General features: G+C 49.0%; 1 protein-coding gene and 1 pseudogene across 1 annotated transcript in view; both read left to right on the top strand.

Moving 5' to 3' along the window:
- LOC146772888 (cytochrome P450 2H2-like) overlaps positions 1 to 16,497 on the top strand; it is a 76,966-nt pseudogene extending 60,469 nt beyond the window's left edge.
- LOC146772887 (protein S100-A2-like) overlaps positions 1 to 20,120 on the top strand; it is a 40,441-nt gene that overhangs the window by 11,884 nt on the left and 8,437 nt on the right. The window lies entirely within an intron of this gene.

The raw sequence follows: 20,120 nt of genomic DNA, 5'->3' as shown, positions 1-20,120 counted from the left end.
CTCCAGACTGGCCCTAGCTGCTCTCCAAAAGAGCAGCCCCTCCGACCTTGCTGGTCAGAACAATCAGCTTTCCTCTCTTTCCAGGACTCCTGCCTTTGTCAAGGCTTGTTTGCTCCTTTCGAGTCGCCAACATCGCCGATAGCAAGAGCTTGCGTGGGACAGCTCGTGACTTGACTCCTGGACGTCGTCGACCTTCAGGGACCCCGTGGCTGCGGAGACAAGCTACATCTAACCACCTGTTTGCACCCGACATCGCCTGGTACCTACCTGGTGCCACGCCGGTCACTGGCTAGTGACTGTGAACACTGTCCCCTCTGCTTTCAGGTCTTCGACAACTCCGATCCACCCTTGGATCCAACGCCACTCTTCTGGACCGACCGCCTGCAGCATCTTTGTCATCAGGCTCCATTGAATCGATAGAAGAAACCCGACGCACTTCGAGACCTATGCACCCGCTTCCTGTGGGTGAGGTAAAGCTGGCACTCCGGTGCCCAAGTGTAGAGAAACATCTCTAGTGTCTGTATTTTGAATCTTAAGATCGTAGTCCATCCAGAAGACCCTTTCTGCAGTAACTTTTAAACTTTTACGCACCCATTGAAAACCTATGGGAGCCCGCGTGTAACTTTCCTCACTGCACACGCGACCCGTGGACCACCTGGTCACTAACTGAAGTTAGCTTCTTGTAGGCCCAGCGATTCTAGAGGCCCTAGGCCTTTTCCCTTTCCTGTTCGTGGTACTTATAACACTATTTTAGTATATGGTTTGAGTGGCCACCAGGGCCCATCCATATAAAGTGCAACTTCTGTATATTATAACGTTGTCTTGTTTAACGATTTGTGCTCCTGTGCTCATAAAGAGTCTAGGGGATACTTTGAGAAATAAATACATATATATTTTCAATATATATCTGTGTGGTGTTCTTTCATTGGTATAAAGGGGGGTTACATTTGGTAAAACAGCCTGCTTAACACGCTTTAACGAGTTTAGCCTCAAAGACTGCTTAGCCTATGCTACCACTAGGGCAGCTAGTCCGAAAAGGTTGACTTACAACCACACCATAAGGGTTGCTTGGCATGGTACAAGGTGGTCACTTTAACTAGTGAACATCATATACCAGGCCAACTTCTCACATTGGTGAGCAGCGGTTGGATTTGAGCTTGCTGTGTTTTACCATTGTAATCTCTTGGTTACCAATTGAAAGATCACATAGGTACCTGTAGGTACATATAAAACAAGATAGATATACTTAAGTTCTACTGAACTTAGTTGTTGTAGAGCAAAGGGAGTAGCACACCCTGACTACAACTACTAGATAGGTTTAGTAGGTAAACCCAAGTGTAGGTAGATTGCAACCCATCCACCCACACTTAAGAGCAATGGAGGGGGCAGAGGGGTCCAAGGTACCCATCTCTGTCGAGAGTGACCCCTAGAGGGCACCAACTCTCTTTGCTACCCTAAATCAAAATGAGCTCAGGCAGTTGGCAAATATCAGGGGCCTTAAACAGCCCAAGAACCCTACTTCTGCTGAACTCAGAGAGCTTTCTCCTATGCTGACGACACACAAATCATGGTGTCCCTAGCCCACCCTGTCAGTGTTTCGGCGTCCAGTTTTAGGTCCTGTATGCAGTTGGTTGCGGACTGGATGGTGTCAAACTCCTTAAAACTGAACGCCGACAAAACTGAGGTCCTTGTCTTTGGTAAAGACCAAGATATCTGGTCTAGTGATTGGTGGCCTACATCTTTAGGAACCTGCCCTTCCCCTGTTAAGTCTGCTAGGAACCTTGGAGTCATTTTTGATACTTCATTGACTATGAATCTCCAGGTCAGCAGGAAGGTTTCTACATGTTGGGGTGTCATTATGACCCTAAGAAAAATTCTTCATTATCTCTCACCATTGGCACGCAAGCAAACTGTGACTGCTCTTGTTGGCTCGAGGTTGGATTATTGTAACGCACTCTATGCGGATACTAATAAACATCTCATCCAGCGCCTTCAGGTTGTGCAGAATGCTGCTGCTAAATTCGTTTTGGCTCTTCCGAAAGATTCCTCTGCAACTGCTGCTAGGAAGCACTTACATTGGCTCCCCATCCATTTCAGGATTACTTTTAAACTTCTCTGTCTTTCATACAGAGCTCTTTCCGCTGGCCCTTCTGATGCTCTGGGGTCCCTTCTGGTACGTTATATTCCTAGCAGATGTCTCCGCTCTTCAGAGGCTAATCAATTGGTAATCCCCCGAAGTAAGAAGGTGAGATGGGGTAGTAGAGCGTTTTCCATCGTTGCTCCACGACTTTGGAACTCTCTCCCTTTGCAGATTAAGTCCCAACCCTCTTTGGTCCTTTTTAGGAAAGCACTTAAAACCTGGTATTTTGTGAAGGCCTACCAGTAAGTTCCGAGTATTTTCTAAGTCAGTATTGTTTTGTTAGGCGCCTTGACGCCCATTGGGCTTAGTTGCGCTATACAAATTTGCTTCATTCATTCATTCATTTTACAGGCTGATGAAGATCAGAAAGCTCTTAAGAAAGCCTCCCAGTTAGGCCCCATAGGGACTGGAACAGGAGGCCCCCCTTCTGAAGATGCTACTGAGGTACCCCTTTCCAATAGTCACCCCTTAGATGAGAACCATACTACAGAGGATGAAAGTGATAAGGGTACTGATACAGAAGGTAGTGAGGATGAAGGGAGAACTAGCCCAGTGCCAAGTGTTATACGTGGCCCAGCTAACCTAAGGCTATTGGGGACTGACAATGGGATCATCCCATTGGATCTCCCCAGTGGACTTCACCAGGGGCTTGGGAGGCAAAGGAATCACTCAGGTGAATCTAATGCTTCTCATACCTCTAGAGGCTCTCAAGGTCACTCCAGGAGAAGGATGACCACCCCTCAAAGGAGGGAGCATGAGGCCAGAATGAAGGAAGCTCAGCTGAGAATCAGGAGACAGGAGCTAGAAGTAGCTCTGATGGAAGAGAAACTGAGTAAGGCTAGGCAACCTAGAGAGAGTGGGTCTATACCCACTGGTGGCAGCATTGTCCCTAAGGACAAAGATAGGGTCTTTGACAATAGGAACCTGTCCAAGGTTGTGCCCCCCTACAAAAGTGGGGATGACATCCACAAATGGATGACTGCTCTTGAGAGAGCCTGCAAAGTGCAGCAGGTTCCTGAAGACCAGTGGGCAGCAATCTTATGGCTCTCCTTTGAAGGAAGAGGCAGAGATAGACTCCTCACTGTTAGGGAGGAGGATGTCAGTAACTACAGAGCCCTGAAGAGTGTCTTAGTTGATGGGTTAGGCTTAACCACTGAACAGTACAGGTTAATGTTCAGAGACACCCAGAAGACACAGACTCAGGACTGGTCTGAATACATTGAATGTGCCACTAAGGCTTTGAAGGGTTGGTTGCTGGGAAGTAAGGTATCTGATTATACAGGATTGTACAATTTGATGATGAGAGAACAGATTTTAAATAACTGTCAGAACCAGCAACTGCATCAACACTTGGTTGACTCAGATCTGACCTCTCCCCAAGAATTGGGAAAGAAGGCAGACAAATGGGTCAGAACCAGGGTTAAGCAAAAGAACCAGAACCAGGGCCAAGGGGGTGATCAGAAGAAAACAGACCAAAAGGGTGGAGATCAGAAATCTAAAGACCAGAAGTCTTCAACAGGGCCCCAAACTAGTACTAACGAGGGTGGGTCCCAGCCTAAAGGGAAGAAGAAAGAAGGTCCATAGAAACCCTGGTGCAAATCTTGCAAGAATACAACTCACTGGACTAGTGATTGTAAGAAGGGTGGAGCCCCCAACACTGTTGCCCCTAAGGCACCTGCTCCCAGTACTACTGTTAGCAGTGTTGGTCCCCAAACAAAGGGTGTAGTGGGAATCACTATGGGAACTGAAGGAGATTCTGACTTAGACAGAACCCTGACACAGGCAGTCTTGATCTGTGATGGGGACATGGATTTGTCCCTGACTGTGAGCCCCAGTAACCTGGGCAAGTACAGACAGACTCCTTTAATAAATGAAAAAGTGGCTCAAGCCTACAGGGACACATGTGCCAGTGTCACTATGGTGACAGCAGGCTTTGTGGACCCTGGACAGTACATACCAGGTGAGAACTACCTGGTGACCAATGCCAGCAATGCCACTACTTCACATAGGGTGGCAGTTGTTAACTTCTCATGGGGAGGGGTAACTGGCCTCAAAAGGGTTGTGGTTAGGGCAGTCCTCCCAGTAGAATGTTTGTTGGGCAATGACCTAGAGAGTTCTCTATGGTCAGAAGTGGAGTACAGGACACATGCAGAGATGTTAGGTATATCACCACATGTCCTTGCTGTGACCAGGTCACAGGCCAAAAAGTGCCTTACTGAACCACAGGTCTTGGATCCTGGAACAATGGACCAAGCACCTACCAAGAAGAACAGGAGGGTTAAGGCTGTGCCTCCCCCTGCCTCCAAGTGATGATCAGCCTTCCCAGGAAGATGATCTAGAGGACCCTGAAGGAACTGTCCCTGAAGAGCTTGAACCTGATCAGGTTGAGTTTCTGGGGACAGGGGGACCTTCCAGGGCTGACTTGGGGCAGGCTCAGTTATCCTGTCCATCTCTTGAACCCCTCAGACAGCTGGCTGCTGCTGAGGCTGCTGGGAATGCTCAAGGTACCCATAAAGTGTATTGGGATGATGGGCTCCTTTATTCAGAGGCTAGAGACCCAAAACCTGGTGCAACCAGGAGGTTGGTTATACCTCTGCAATTTAGGGGCTTCCTTCTTACCTTGGCCCATGATATTCCTTTAGCAGGACACTTAGGCCAGAACAAGACTTGGGACAGGCTTGTCCCTCACTTTCACTGGCCTCACATGAATGAAGATACCAAGGAGTTTTGACGCTCCTGTGTAACCTGCCAAGCCAGTGGCAAATCCGGTGGCACAACAAAGGCCCCCCTAATACCACTACCTGTGGTGGGGGTCCCCTTTGAAAGAGTGGGAATAGATATAGTGGGTCCCATGGATCCTCAAACTGCATCTGGGCACAGGTTTATACTGGTGGTAGTGGATCATGCCACCAGGTATCCAGAGGCAATTCCCCTTAGGACCACTACAGCTCCTGTTGTGGCCAGGGCCCTGCTAGGAGTATTCTCCAGAGTGGGGTTTCCTAAGGAGGTGGTTTCTGACAGAGGTACCAACTTTGTGTCAGGATACTTGACAGCTATGTGGAAGGAATGTGGTGCCAACTACAAGTTCACCACTCCTTATCACCCACAATGCAATGGGCTTGTTGAGAGATTCAACAAGACCCTAAAGGGTATGATCAAAGGATTACCTGAAAAGCTCAGGCGAAGATGGGACATCCTTCTACCCTGCCTTCTGTTTGCTTACAGAGAGGTCCCACACAAAGGAGTTGGCTACAGCCCCTTTGAATTGTTGTTTGGGCACCCTGTAAGAGGCCCACTGTGTTTAGTGAAGGAAGGATGGGAGTTACCTCTCAAAAAGCCTAAACAAGACATAGTGGACTATGTACTTGGTCTCCGCTCCAGGATGGCTGAGTATATGGAGAAGGCATCCAAAAACCTTGAGGCAAGCCAGGCCTTACAGAAAGCTTGGCATGACCAAAAGGCTGTCTTGGATGAGTTTCAGCCAGAACAGAAGGTATGGGTGTTGGAGCCAGTGGCCCCAGCAGCACTCCAAGACAAATGGTCTGGACCCCATACAATCCTGGAAAAGAAGGGAGAGGTCACCTACTTGGTGGACCTAGGAACTCCCAGGAGTCCCCACAGGGTACTCCATGTTAACAGGTTAAATGCATATGTTGACAGGGCAGACATGGGCTTGCTCATGGCTACAGATGAGGGACTGGAGGAAGAGAGTGACCCTCTCCCAGACCTGTTGTCTCAGAACCCTGAGGATGGTTCAGTTGAAGGAGTGACCCTTGGAGGCAACCTCACTGACCATCAGCAGATTGAATGTAGACAGGTTCTACAATCATTTCAACATATGTTCTCACTGATACCTAGTCAAACTGACTGGTGTACCCATGTGGTGGACACTGGTGACAGTCTGCCTGTGAAGAACAAACTTTACAGACAACCTGACCACGTCAGGGACTGTATAAAGGCTGAGGTACACAAAATGCTGGAACTGGGTGTCATTGAACCCTCAGAGAGCCCCTGGGCTAGCCCAGTGGTTCTGGTCCCCAAACCTCACACCAAAGATGGCAATAGAGAGATGAGGTTCTGTGTGGATTACAGAGGACTCAATGCTGTCACTAGGACAGATGCACATCCTATTCCAAGGGCAGATGAGCTCATAGACAAACTAGCTTCTGCTAAGTTTTTGAGCACATTTGACTTGACAGCTGGCTATTGGCAAATCAATTAGCTGAGGAGTCTAAGGCCAAAACAGCATTCTCAACCCCAGGTGGGCATTATCAATTTTTGGTGATGCCCTTTGGTCGGAAGAATGCACCTGCCACCTTCCAAAGGTTGGTGAATCAAGTCCTTACTGGGTTGGATGACTTTTGTGCAGCATATCTTGATGACATTGCTGTCTTTAGCTCCACCTGGGAGGATCACCTGATCCACCTGAAGAAGGTACTTGAGGCTCTGCAAAAGGCAGGCCTCACTATCAAGGCTACTAAGTGCCAGATAGGGCAGAGTAAGGTTGTGTATTTGGGCCACCTTGTAGGTGGAGGCCAAGTTCAACCACTGCAGAGTAAGATACAATCCATCAAGGACTGGTCTCCTCCAACCACCCAGACTCAAGTTCGAGCTTTCTTGGGCTTGACTGGGTACTACAGGAAGTTTGTTAAGAACTATGGGTCCATTGTGACTCCTCTTAATGATCTGACATCCAAGAAGATGCCCAAAAAGTTTCAGTGGACAGTAAGCTGTCAAAAGGCATTTGAGGACCTGAAGAAGGCCATGTGCTCTGCACCTATCCTGAAAAGTCCTGACTACTCCAAAGAGTTTATTGTCCAAACAGATGCTTCTGAGTTGGGTGTGGGAGCTGTGCTGTCACAACTTAATGTAGATGGTCAAGACCAACCCATTGCTTTTATTAGCAGAAGGTTGACCCCCAGAGAGAAGAATTGGTCAGCTATTGAGAGGGAGGCCTTTGCTGTGGTGTGGGCCCTGAAGAAGCTGAGGCCATACTTGTTTGGCACTCACTTCAAGATTCAGACCGACCATAAGCCCCTCTTGTGGCTAAATCAGATGAAGGGTGAAAACCCCAAACTGCTTAGGTGGTCCATTTCCCTACAGGGGATGGACTTTACAGTGGAGCACCGGCCAGGTACAGAATTTGAATTTAAAAACATTTATTGAGCGCACTTATACCAAGCGGTTTCATGGCGCTTTAAGTGATGCAGTAGCAGTCGGCGGTAGAAGGCTAGACATTGTAGGCTAGCTCAAATAGCAAGGTTTTGAGATCCTTCCGAAATAGAGTGTAGGAAGGAGAAGTACGGAGAGCGGCAGGAAGAGAATTCCAAAAGAGCGGGGCGAGAACAGCGAACTTCGCTCCGCCAGATTTCTGTTTCTTGAAACGAGGAATGGTCAGGAGAGCCATGTGGGCAGAGCGGAGTTCGCGACCTGGAAAATATGGTTTTATGGCAGAGTGTATAAACTCGGGGGCTGTTCCCGATCTAGCCTGGAAGGTGAGGCAGCCGAGTTTAAAAAGAGCACGCTCTCTCACCGGGAGCCAATGCAAAGCTTTAAGCAGGGGAGTGGCTCGGTGGTATTTGGGTAAGCCATGAATCAAACGAGCCGCTTGGTTCTGAATGAGCTGCAAACGATGGATCGCATAAGCAGGGGCTCCATTGTAGATGATATTGCCATAGTCAATTCGTGATAGTACCATGGCCAGCACAATGATTTTTAACGCAGAAAGGGAAAAAAACGGGAAACTTTCCTGATTAGTCTTAATGAGAAGAAACAAGCAGAGACCACTGAACCAACTTGTGAGTGGATAGAGAGTTGTGAATTTAGAAAAATCCCGAGAGTTTTGACCTTAGGGACCGGAAGAGGGGGAACACCTAGTGACAGGGGCCAGTGAGAAGGGGCCCATGGGCTGCAACCACCTCCGGTCAGGACTAACTCAGTCTTGTCCGGATTGAGTTTGAGGTGGTTGCAGTTCATCCAGTCCTGGATAAATGTCATTACTGTCCGAACATTAGAGGCAGATGAAGAGGAATGCAGATGGTCTCTTCAGGTACTTCCACTTAGGACATGAAGACGAGACTGGTCAAGGCTAGTTTAATGTCCCTGCGTTTGGGGGGGGGTTGTGTAGGAGAGTAGGGTCTGCTATCCTATGGTCACCCCAAATTTTTGCTTTTTGCTTCACTGGTTTTTGACATATTGAGGCTGTGGGACTGCTAATCAGACCCCCAGCCTGCTGTTCTCTCTAACTAAATTGACACTATGCACCCTAGGTGCATAACCAATTGGAATTGGATCACCCTGTGAGCCCCTGTACCAGTGTACACTAGGTACCCAGGGCATTGGTGTATCTAAGGCCTACCAGGGGCTGAAGCATGTATTATGCCAGGCCTGGCCTAACAAATTTGACACAGCTGGCTGATCACTCAGCTGGGGTAAGTTGGTGTAACCACCTCTTACTTAGGTGTAGTATACCTATACCTAACATTAAATGGGACACATGTTAATCTACAAGTCACTCCTATGGCAGGCCTTAACAATCCTGAAGGCAGAGTGCTTGGTTCCATGTGAGATGGTGCTCTGGCATGAGCTGAGCCTGTCTGCAGTGGTCGGAACAACTTCCTTCTACCGTTTCCAGATATCGTCATACCATATACTCTTAAGTGCATTATGAACCTCGCGGTTAAATGCTAACTTTGGTTTGGCTTTATCAAAACATGTCGAGCAAGGTGTCATACGAATTGGAATACTAACCCCTCGCCAATTCTGGCGACGGGGTTAGCATTCCACCCTTCTAGAGGGACACGACATGTACAGTACCTGAAACCCGGGTAAAATGAGACATAGCCTCAGCTCCACAAAATGGATGCTGCCACCACAGACACAAGTCTGCCCTCCAGCTGCTGGGAGTCCTTCCAGCTTGGGAGACGTGGACAAAGGGTTTCCTGCCAGGGGAGGTGCGAGCACCACCCCAGACAGGATTTTGTGTATTGGTCAGGTAGGGCCTGAAAGAAACCAGACATGCCTGAGGCTCACAAGGAGCCTCGGTGCATATGCCAGTTCAAACCGGTCCTGGGGCACACCAGCCATGGACCTGGGGCGAGCTGGACAAAGGATTTAGGGTGTAACCACCCCCCTTCCTGGTCCCACCCTTAGGGAGGGACCTAGCAGGTAGTCTGGCCCCTAGAATCCGCTTAAAGGTAGGAGCTGTGTCCTAAGACTTCAGACATCCTGGAATCAACTTAACCACAAGAAGAAGACGGGAACTTCGACGCTCTGCTGCACAGAGGACTGAAGGAAATCTCCCCTATGGTCAGGGAGTGACCATCTTGCTAACGCAAGCACCAACCAGTTATTGAACGTCTGCTTTGCCGCCGCCTCCTGCCGGAGCCCGAGCCCAGAGCCCAACAAGACCTGGACCTCCAGACCTCTCACCGCCCGATCCACAGTCCCTGCAAAGAAGGACCCCGTGGAGGCACCGAGACACGTGGAGCCAGCCATCTTGGAAGACCGACGACAAGCTGCAAGCGCAACGACAGAGGCTCCCTCCAAGTTGTGCTTTGGGTCCTGAGAAGCCCAACCACCGAGCAGCATCTGCACCAAAGGTGAGCCCTCCAGCATCTCCACGATCTGCGTGGGGCCCCTCTGCACTTTGCATCTCGACGCGCCTGCCCGGTCCCTGGCCCGTTGGCTAGTGGCCATTTTGGCGACCTATTTTGAAATCAACAACGCTGGTCTGGTTGCTCCAGACTGGCCCTAGCTGCTCTCCAAAAGAGCAGCCCCTCCGACCTTGCTGGTCAGAACAATCAGCTTTCCTCTCTTTCTACGACTCCTGCCTTTGCCAAGGCTTGTTTGCTCCTTTCGAGTCGCCGACACCGCCGACAGCGAGAGCCTGCGTGGGACAGCTCGTAACTCGACTCCTGGACGTCGTCGACCTTCAGGGACCACGTGGCTGCGGAGACAAGCTACATCTAACCACCTGTTTTTACCCGGCATCGCCTGGTACCTACCTGGTGCCACGCCGGTCACTGGCTAGTGACTGTGAACACTGTCCCCTCTGCTTTCAGGTCTTCGACCACTCCGATCTACCCTTGGATCCAACGCAACTCTTCTGGACCGACCGCCTGCAGCATCTTTGTCATCAGGCTCCATTGAATAGATAGAAGAAATCCGACGCACTTCGAGACCTATGCACCCGCTTCCTGTGGGTGAGGTAAAGCTGGCACTCCGGTGCCCAAGTGTAGAGAAACATCTCTAGTGTCTGTGTTTTGAATCTTAAGATCGTAGTCTATCCAGAAGACCCTTTCTGCAGTAACTTTTAAACTTTTACGCACCCATTGAAAACCTATGGGAGCCCGCGTGTAACTTTCCTCACTGCACACGCGACCCGTGGACCACCTGGTCACTAACTGAAGTTAGCTCCTTGTAGGCCCAGCGATTCTAGAGGCCCTAGGCCTTTTCCCTTTCCTGTTCGTGGTACTTATACCACTATTTTAGTATATGGTTTGAGTGGCCACCAGGGCCCATCCATATAAAGTGCAACTTCTGTTTATTATAACATTGTCTTGTTTAACGATTTGTGCTCATAAAGAGTCTAGGGGATACTTTGAGAAATAAATACATATATATTTTCAATATATATCTGTGTGGTGTCCTTTCATTGGTATAAAGGGGGGTTACATTTGGTAAAACAGCCTGCTTAACACGCTTTAACGAGTTTAGCCTCAAAGACTGCTTAGCCTACGCTACCACTAGAGCAGCTAGTCCGAAAAGGTTGACTTACAACCACACCATAAGGGTTGCTTGGCATGGTACAAGGTGGTCACTTTAACTAGTGAACATCATATACCAGGCCAACTTCTCACAATGGGGTGCACATGGCTGTCCTCCTCCAGAATGCAAAGGCGGGCCTGGGGTGGGAGACCCTGCCATACATTGAATAGTGGCAGCTGAGCCTTTGTGGGACTAGAGCGGTCTGAAGATGGGGAGGGAAAAGTTTGTATCAAATGACCCGTAATGAGAAGTCAAGTCTATAAGTAAAGACCCAGCACTTGATGGACGCCAGTGAGTGTGTGGCTGTTCTTGGCAAGTTACACCTTGTTTCCTGTGCATCAACCTGTTGTGCGGTTAGACGGCATTCTGGGGCTTGTAGTTTTAACTTAGTTTAAATAAGTATGGGCCGAATGAAGCACTTTAGAATTTTCCACGTCCAAGCTGTATCTTGCGCTGTCCAGCCACATACCTATTCCACATTTTGATACTTTGGGGTACATATTTTATGGGCTGTGACAAACCTTGCAAGCTTTATTATGCAAAGGAAGATGGGCCTGAAGGTGCGACTCGCGCATTGACCCAGAAAAATGTGAGCTCTTAAGATTGTTGGCTAAACTGGAATGCACTCTGATCTGCTTGACTGGACCCTACAAGTCCTGCTTCCTCTGTAATCTGGGGCTTGCGTTCATGCTTTTTCTAGTAAAAAAAATAAATTACAAGTCCCAGAATGCAAACGACCTGGGTTGGGGCATCTGACGATGCGTGCACCAGAAAGTGTGGTTGCTTTGAAATGACCATGACTGAGTGCAGCTAACTAAAGTTGACCACTCAGCAACTTTGATTGGACGCAATTTAAGGTCCCATCGATCAGGACTTTGATTAAGCTGATATATTCATCCGTCCAATGTTGCATATAATGCCCTATTCCACAGGCGCATCCATGACATGCTGCTCCGGTCCAGTTTTTTTTCATTTTCATGTTGTAAGCTGGATTTAATGACTGAATCAACACGACTACAAGTCTCAGAATCCAAAGAAAAACCCTGGACTGTCACATGGGCAGCTATGAAGAAGAATTCGAGTGACTCGCTCCTGTGGTATTTGGCTAAAACGGAACCGCAAAACGTCTTCAAACCACAGGTCTTCTGGTGGGATCTGCGTCTTAGTAAACTAAGTAGAGCTGAGGATGAGTTCGCTTAATTCTTAAGAATAAGGCCTGGGGCAAAAATATAGTCTCCAAATTTGGCTGTCTAGTCTTCATTTCCGCCTCATGCCTCTTTTATCCACCATCATGCACTGCTAGCCTCTTTGGCTCTTGATCTCTTTAAACCCTTCTTCCTCACTTTTAGTTTTGTTTTTTTAACCTATATTTTTTTGGGGGGGTCGAGCAAGCATCTCGCTTGCAAGACACTATAGCATACAAAAAGTGCTTGGCGCCTGCCCAGTACCTACCATTCGTTGGCTTAAGTGTCACTTCTTCTTTGCTGCCTCCTAATTAGACAGCCCAGGCAAGCATCACTTCCTGTATTTTTAATTTTTTTTTCTCTGGAGATTGATTGTGCTTAGTCTCGCTCTACTGCTCCTGCTGTGATTCAGGTCTTCTTCCCCCTCCAATAGTGCATGCTTGTTTACAGGGTATTCGCCTTTCATCATTCACCATTTTTCAGAGTTCACAACGTCCATCTCTCTGGCAGGGAGACAACAGCAAGTCGCTTCTGTGAGCACTTTTGTGCACCTTTTTAGGTCTCGACTAGCATTGCTGCACATATGTTAGGTCTCGGCTAGCGTTGCTGCGCATGCGCAGCTCGCGCGGCGAGATTTAATGAAACTGAGTACTTTTAGAAAAGGGCTTTAAGCCTCGCCCTTCTTTTCCATTGGCTGGTGTCACCGTTTATGCCAAACGGTGGCCATCCATTGCAAAAGAGCTTTGTATGTTGCCTCCCTTTGGCTTTTTGTGACGGCCCACTTGGATGGGCTCACCTGCTTTCCATGCGTCGTAAACGTTTTATCTTAGTGGGCGTGTGCACGCACCAGTCCAGCTCTGTGAATGGGCATGTATTAGAAATCACGCTGCCTTCACACCGCATTCCCAGGCTTGTTATTGCTTCCTTCATTGACTCTGAACGGCAAGGGCTCATGTTGCAGGCACAAGTCTGACATTACGACACAAATTGCTCTGTTACCTAGACTCTGCTCGTTAACGTGGGTGCTCAGTAAGAGCCAGCGCGACAACTCTTCCACCCTGGCCATTACCGACAGCTGACAGGCCAAGGAATCCTTACCGAGAGTGGGAGTCATGGCTGTGCCGAGACCAGTCTGTCTGAGCTGGTGCCTCACACACACCCAGCTCTGCCTGGGGGCTAAAATTATTGCCATTAGCCTGCCCAGCAGTGTTTTTTTCAGTCAGAAATGAGTGCTCTCAGCAGGGCTGGACTGGGAACCACAACTGGCCCTGGCAAGGTGCTCGGCCGGCCCACACCCCCTGGGGGTTGGGGGTACCGCCGAGCTCTTTGCCAGGGCCGGTTTTCAGCCGATTTTGTTACAGGGCTGATTTATTTTGAACGGCCCAGTAACAAACTGCCCCCCAGGGGCCCTAAACCACCCCCCCACCCATGCAGCCCACCAGGGATTGCCCGGTGCCCGCTACAGCCAGTCCGGCCCAGGCCCTCAGGGAGGCGCACCGCGGGGAGCGCAGGCAGGACGGGCATTAATCACACAGCCTGACTTCAGATCTTCCGGTGATTGGTAATTCCCGAGCATGGCACGCTCATTGGATTTTTGTCCTTCACTTGCCTTGGCCCCCCCCACAGGTTGTCTTACTGGGGCCTCACTTGTGAAGTCTTCAGCATGGGGGCCTCAAGATGGAGAGTGTGGCGGCAGAGGGGGCCCCCACCCTCTAATCTCTGCCCTTTCTCCAGCCGGGTCAGGCCTTGTTGCTATGGTGCCTCTGAGGCCCTCCACTGCGCTCTCGGCACCTCTGGCAGCAGACTCGGGGAGGGCTGCACCTGGCTTATTCCCCCCCCCCTTTACCCCTCCTCCGGCACCACCATGCTGCTGAGCCCACTCCCACCAACGCACATGTTCAGCAGATTCGTCCTGGTCTCTGGACCCTATGTGAATGTTCACCCTGCCCTCGTCTGTGTGCGCTTCCGTGGGGGGGCGGGGGTCTGTGCGGGGGTGTGTGTGCCCGCGCGTTTGTGTGGGTGCACATGTGTGTGCTTTGAAGGCCCTAATCACATGTGGGTATATGTGAATGGGTGTGTGCATGAAGAAGTGCATGTTTCCTTCATCATGTCAATGATTGCTTCTGTGTGTGCTTGCACGAGTGTGCACGTGCTTGCTTGCACAAGTATGTGTTTTCTTGCACAAGTGTGTACCTGTCTGTGCATAGATATAAGTGTTTGTTTCCTTCTGCATGTCAGTGTTGGCTTGTTTACTTGCACGAGTATGTGTTCAAAGACACCGAACAATGTGCTTCCATCACAAGTGCAGATAAGCACACCACGTTACCCCCATTCCTGGGAGCAGCCCTCTTCCCAGAGGTCCCCGCGGTGTAGTATTTATATCGCCCGCAGCCATGTGTTGGTAAACTCCTCGATCTGATGAGACCTTGCTGCTCACTGCCCACCTCCCACAGCAGATATCGTAGCAGACCCACATCACGGAGACGCACCACCAGCTCTCGCCGCACTCCTCTGTCCATGTGTCTCTGTGCATTGAAAATGCAATGGGTTTCGCCTTTCATTAAGTTAAAGCCATTTGCTTTGCTCTTAGAGGAAGAGATGCCAAGATCCTTGATAATACAATAACAGCTGCCTACAGAATCATCTTCAGCCTGCCCAAGCAAACTTCACCAGCTCAAATCAGGCTTGAATTTGGCATTGATCAACAGATCCTGGCAAGGCAGGGAGCCTACATGATAGCCTGGGACAAAGTGAGGAAATCGAAACAAGGAACATTAAATGAACATCTGTGGATGGAGCTAGCCCAACACCCGTCCTCAGCAGCAGCCAAGTTCCTACAGGACAGCCTGAAGAACACGGGATTAGAGCAGCTCTGGGATACCCCAGAAAACCACACAACATTAAAAAAATTGATCAAAAAATCGATCAAACAACTATCATGGGTTCAAGACAAGGCAGCCCTTTCTAAAAGAACGCATGGCTGGATGATCTTAAACTCGTATTCAACTAAGGCACCACAGAGCTATTTTGGTGAGGGATATTCTAAATCCGCCAAAATGTGCTTCTTAAAGCACAGGCTGGGCCTGCTCCCCTGCATTCAAAATTTTCCAATCTGGATTAAAATAAAATAAAAACTGATGCTCTTTGTCGGCTATGTGGTTTGGGGCAAGAGGATATGCTGCACTTGATCTGCTCTTGTGAGAAACTACGCGATGAACGAAAACACTTGTTGAAACACCACTTTAATCAGCAAGGGATCCGTACACGAAGAAAGGCAGTTCTCGCTTGCTTTTCTTCCCACGATCCTCGCATGAATTGCAGCTTTGTAAAATTTATGAAGGCAGTGGAAAAAAAGATGCCAAAAATTAATCTATAACGGTCCCTGCATCATCGACTTAACATTGCTTGTCGATTGACATTACTGATCATACAAACTCATGAGGAAACCGAGAAAGAAGATATAACCCTATTAACACGAAGTGCTAAATTTAAAAAAAAAAAAAAAAAAGAAAAAAACTTTATACTCAAGAAGCTGTTGTGTGTACAGTCTATCTAAGGAAATGCGATTGTTTTTATTCTGATTTTACTTAGAATTGTATTTTTACCGTACCTGTTCTTAATTTATTTTGTATAGCAATGGTTTTAAGTAACTATGCTAATAAAATTACTACTACTACTTACTTGCTATACAATACCATAAGCAAATGGCTTTAACTTAATCAAAGGCGAGACCTATTACATTTTCAATGCTTGTTCAAATGTGCTGTGCTTTTGAACCATAATTTTCCTCCATGATGCTGCTGGTTTCTCCCCCCCCCCCCCCCCCCCTCTTTGATTCTTTGGAACCTGCTAGTATTTCTGATCCCACTCTAGGCTGATGATTCCTCCCATCTGAAGTTGAACAACCTCTCCCGTGTGTAGATGGGAGAGCTCTTCTGTCACGAGGAACAATCTCTGCTCTTTGTATAAATGAGAGTCATCCATCTGTTTGTGTTTTCCATGATACTGCAGACTTCATGTCTACTCAAATTAATGTGGCTTGTGAGTGGGCACCTGAGGTCCCTGTCTCTCTCTGCTTGTGGAGAACTCTGTGCAGGGCAGTCTATCATATCATATCTCATCAGGGCTGTCAGTTTAAAGCACCATGTGCAGCTCGCAGTCCACCTTACTGTGCGCTTCAGTCCCCTCTTATCCTCCCCCCCCCTTGCTCTCACCAATGTTTCTTTACCCTCCACCGTTTTCCATATTGACTCTCTGACTCGTCCAGGAGCTTCTCCCCAGCCTACATTTTACTTCCATGACCCCCTTTCCTGTTAGAATGTTGTACATCTGTTTCTTTGTAATCTAGCTGTCCATCTCCAGGGAGCTGCAGCTAATCTCGCAGGTTTTCTTAAATCATCATAGCGCAGTGGAGCGACGCTACAGTCCTAGTTCTGAAGAGCTGCAGGGCGGCACTGGTCCGAGTCTTACTTCCACCACCCACCTAAGGTCTCGAAGGAAAGTGCCATTGACAACACACCCCACCCACACAAGAGTACGCATGAATAAATACACAACACAACTTTCGTTTGGGGAAAAATATTGCTGCAGGTTTATGCCATACAAAAGTATGAAATCTAGTGGGTTATTTTACGAGCGGTCCAAGGGCAGGCAGCTGTAACCAACCTATGCTGCTCTGCCTGCTTGATGAGCCAAGCACTGTGTAGAACACCATCAGTGCTACACCGTATGGGGTGATCCTCTTTCCAGATAACGTGACACATTGGTCTCTTATTACTCAAGCCCCTTTCAGAGCGGAGCTTAGCAAGGCAAGCCCCTGGTTGTTCAGGCCCACAACCTCCCAAAGGACTAACGGGGCGCAAACGTAATTCTTCCAGGACCCTACCATGAGGCTCCTGGGATTTGGCTCTGGCGCCCCTATTGTACTCTTGCCAGAGGCGCAAATAGAGCCAAATTTCGGGAGGGGGGGGCTAAGAAAAAATTTCGGGGGGGGGCTGAATCTTTTAAGCTATAGGCAGAGTGGAGCTGCAGGGGCTCTTAGAAGGGGTGAAACAACAGCAAGGCCTCATTAACATGCAAATGGTCTTCTAAAGACCTGTGAAGTGCTCGGGTGCGACTGTGTGTGCCGGGAAGCTGTCTCATCCCGGGCTGCCACACACGACGGGGGGGGTGGGGCGGTAGCCCTGTGAGTCCAATGGGTGTTGCGCGCCTGACTCTTGCAGAGGTAGCCTTTTGTACTCGTAGGCTTCCAGATCACCCTGTAACTCCGCCACAGCTCTGGAGGCAGCCCCCGTTGCCTAAAGAGCCCCACCACCAATACAGCTCCTTTCTCACCTGCAACTTGCCATTTCAAGGCTTCCTGCAAATCCCTGGGCAACAGTACTATCCTCACAGGTGACAAGTGGACCCCATCTTTGTCACAGTAGCCTTTAATATTGGCCTGAATCTGCTCGTGTCTGATGAATCCCAGACCATTCTGATCTAAAAACTTGCGCCTTAAACTGTTCACTCTTTTTCGGGAATAGTCAACGGCCTCCTCTGACTTAGCCCCATGCCACACTCTGCGGGGGATAATCTCAGACCACCAGAGCTCACATTGACCCATGTATTTGCTGATCTCACCTAAGTCAGCCTTCATGGCTTGCAACAATGCCCCCTACCCATGGCAGTGAGGTCGATGCCCCCTAAGTGGATCACCAAAATGTTAGGAAAACCTACCCCCTCCCCGCCGCCAGGCTCTGATCTGTTCGGAGCTGCTTCATCTCATTCCAGGGAACCCCATCCAGACAAACTGCGTCTGGGAAACGGCAGGAGCTATTTATCCTTCTCCGGGAGGTACAACTGCCTCACATTATCTGTAGGAATTTGATGGCCTCCCAGGAGGGAGCTCTACTCTTACCATAGCTATGTTATGGGACAGCAGCACCCTTGATAGATGACTGCTTCCACCACCAGCCTATCTACTGAGGCTATCAGGGCAAGGACTACTGTGCTTAACTGAAGCAACCTGAAGCCTGCCCATCGAGCAGGCACATACTCTTGCAGTTGACTAGACATTTGCACCGGCCATTTTTGACTAAGCCATGGTGACCAGGAATGCTTATTGCGCACCCCAATGCAGTCACAGCTCCCTATTCGGAGTGACAACTTCACTCTGTGGTGAAACTCCCTATGCATACCATCTTGCTGAATCTGTCTGATTTAATTCACCGCGCACTGCCTGCAATATGGTGCTTAACAGTCAGGATTGACTAAGACCTTCTTTTACCCCCATACTAGATTATTCCCAGGAGGGGGGGGGAGGGAGGGGGGGTTCACACTGTGCAGTCCCAGCAGTGGCAAATTACCTGCTCTGTCAAATTTTAATTTTTGTTAAATACTGGACATGCCAAATGTTCTTTTTACGTAGTAGCCTTTTGTGCTTGATGCCTTGTTTCCCCAGTTGGCTGACAGCGTCCCCACCCAGCGTGGCTAACATAGCTAACCAGGTGGGGCATTTGAGCTTAACTGCAGTAACATGTGGAGTAGTGTGGCTCACTGGTTAGAGGCAGCAGACCCGGAAGCAGAGGACGGCCTGGGACCAGGGTTCAATTCCCGACGCGGCCGGGCCGTGAACCAGGGTCAGCGGACTCGATTATTCTCGCCTCGGTGCCTACTCTAACCAGGGATCACACTCGGCAACTCTGGGCATTAGCTTGCCTCATCTCCACAACGGCCTCTCACATTCGCCAGAGATGCCTGGTTCCTCCTTGGAGGGACCATCTCACAGGGATAGCCAGGACGGGTTCCCCAGCGGTCTACAGCGCCAGGACGCCTCAGGGCAGCAGTGCGCTTTACAAGACGCATACATTTACATTCACATTTACATTTACATGTCACCTAGCCTTGGTTCTGGGGTGCACTTCGCCCCGTTGACCAGACAATTGCACAGACCCCTTTGATTGCTAAACCCTGGTGAACACCTTAACTGTCAAATCTGGTTTGAAACAATATATGTATTGTGCCCACTAATGGCAACAGCTCACCGTTTCGTGTAGTGACAAATTACACTGCGCACCCCGCTTGATTAACTGCCGTCGGTTCACAGATTCACAGTACCTGCTAGCCATCTGACCCTGGATGCTTAAACCCGCAAAAATGTTGGAATCCCAGATTCCCAGTTTCATGTTTAGCTGCAGTACACCTTCAGTGGATCTGCTGGGAGATACCGCATCGGTCTTGAGAACCTTAAGAGCACAATTTTCACCTGGGACATACCTCTAAATGAGACTGGCCCCACACAGCTGTAAGGCCAGAGACACACATATTAAACCTATTTACTGTTTTTTTGCCACTGGGCACCCTTCTGGTTAGTGATGCGGAATCTCCTACCCAGCATAAGCTGACTGTCTAGCATTTTTGCCACACCACCGTGTCCCTTGAATCACCCTCCATCCTCCTGTGCAATAGTCATACTGCTAAGTGGGCAATCAATTCAACATCCTTCCTTTCCTGCCAGACTGTTGCCTGTTCAGTTTTAATCTGTGGTGACTGCACCCAGACTTCCCAGTCAGCTTTGTTGCTGACAATGTGAGCAGTTGCTGACATTGAGGGAATTTCACGCTTGCAACTTAGAACTATGGCGATTATTTAAAATTATACTGTGTATCTGAATGAACTATGCACAGGTAATTGACACTTTCCCACGTTCAGTTGCTGTGAAACATTTGGACTAGTCCATCAAATGCAGCCTACCACCCCCTAGGTGGAGTCTTGCACTCTCTAACTTCTGCTAGTGTAAACCACGGTCACTCCTCCTATTCAGTTGAATTTAGTAATTCACAATGCTGCCAACCACAGGGGCCTAATACTGTGCTGTGTATATGCGGCCCAAGATGACCTTAAACAATCGTCTTGGTGTGGATGGGTGTTAACATTGCCTGGCTGAAGTGCAATACATTTGACAATCGCTCCTGACCAGATGTGCCAATGCAGGTAGATGTAAGAATTATTAAGCCCACCATACTACTTTTCCCAGTGTCTGTGTA

The sequence above is a fragment of the Triturus cristatus genome, chromosome 12, assembly GCF_964204655.1.
Source record: "Triturus cristatus chromosome 12, aTriCri1.1, whole genome shotgun sequence".
NCBI classification, from domain to species: domain Eukaryota; kingdom Metazoa; phylum Chordata; class Amphibia; order Caudata; family Salamandridae; genus Triturus; species Triturus cristatus.
This window is presented reverse-complemented; position numbering and strand designations above follow the sequence as displayed.